This window comes from Octopus bimaculoides, chromosome 5, assembly GCF_001194135.2.
Source record: "Octopus bimaculoides isolate UCB-OBI-ISO-001 chromosome 5, ASM119413v2, whole genome shotgun sequence".
In the NCBI taxonomy this organism is placed as follows: Eukaryota; Metazoa; Mollusca; class Cephalopoda; order Octopoda; family Octopodidae; genus Octopus; species Octopus bimaculoides.
Genome location: NC_068985.1, coordinates 14,851,609 through 14,852,871, shown reverse-complemented (window position 1 = coordinate 14,852,871; position 1,263 = coordinate 14,851,609).

Genomic DNA, 1,263 nt, shown 5'->3' with positions numbered 1-1,263 from the left:
TATATATATATATATATATATATATATATACGACGGGCTTCCACGCGTTTTCTGTCAACCAAATCTACTTACAAGACACTAGTCAGCCTGGGGGAAATAGTAGAAGGCACTTGCGCAATGTGCCGCACAGTGGGACTGAGTTCTAAAGCGCGTAATTGTAAACCACATAGCTATACCTGTGCCTTCTGGTGTAGCTATATGCGCAGCTGTTAATAGATATATAGTGAAATAACTTAGCTTGATCCTAAGATCTGCTGGCACCGTAAAAATGATGATTTTCAGCACTCTTAAATGTATAACATTAAAGTCTTTTGGCAAGGTGTAAACATTTTGTTACAATTGTGCCTTTGCTTTTTTGTTAGCTGTGTCCGATTTCGTTCAAATGTTCTACATAGATAATGGTTTTGTATGCTAATTATGAAGATCATCGTAATTAATTAAATATTAGAATGAAATGATTTACTTAATTGTTTTCACGTTTTCTCTCTTTGTATACAGATTTTTAAATCCTGAAGTACGCGACGCCACCAAACACATGACATCCCAAACATGTGGCGCCCCCACCGATTGCCTGAATTGCCGATACTTTGAGCCAGTTCTGATTGGTCCTTGGAATCCCTATAGATACATGCCATTAGGTAATTAGACACCAGTATCACAGTAAGACACATCGGTTTATTAATGTGGTTTCTTACGTCCAGTTAGTTTCTGTCCTTTAGATTCGTTCTTTTTAGCCAGCGACTTGCATGTAAGCACTCAAGAAGCAATTGCCTAGAGCACTCCTTTGTATATTGACACGTGAGAAAATGTGGGGCAGATGGGTGCGGCGAGAAAGGTTGACTCATGGTTTTATTTTACGAGCATGTGTGATCACGTATATGTATGCGTGTATATAAGTGCATGATGTGGCGGAAATAAATTTTTGTGACGAGAGGAGCACTAATAGAGGAAGAGCCAGCATTTACTCTTAGGGTACACCTAACTAACTGGCTAAGAAATATTTACTTTGGTAAGGATAAAAAGAAAATATTTCGATTTTATAGTTCAGGTTGATGGGAATTCTTCAGAATAACCTTTTTTTCTTCTACACAAAGTCTGTACTCCTACAGTTGTTGAGGTAAATCTTCCAATTTTCCAGAGGCAGTTTTCGGGGATAAACACACGAACACACCCCAAGATTATATATATATATACATATAGAGCTCTCGGTTCAGTCCTCTCCTGTATATATATATATATATATATATATACAGGAGATGACTG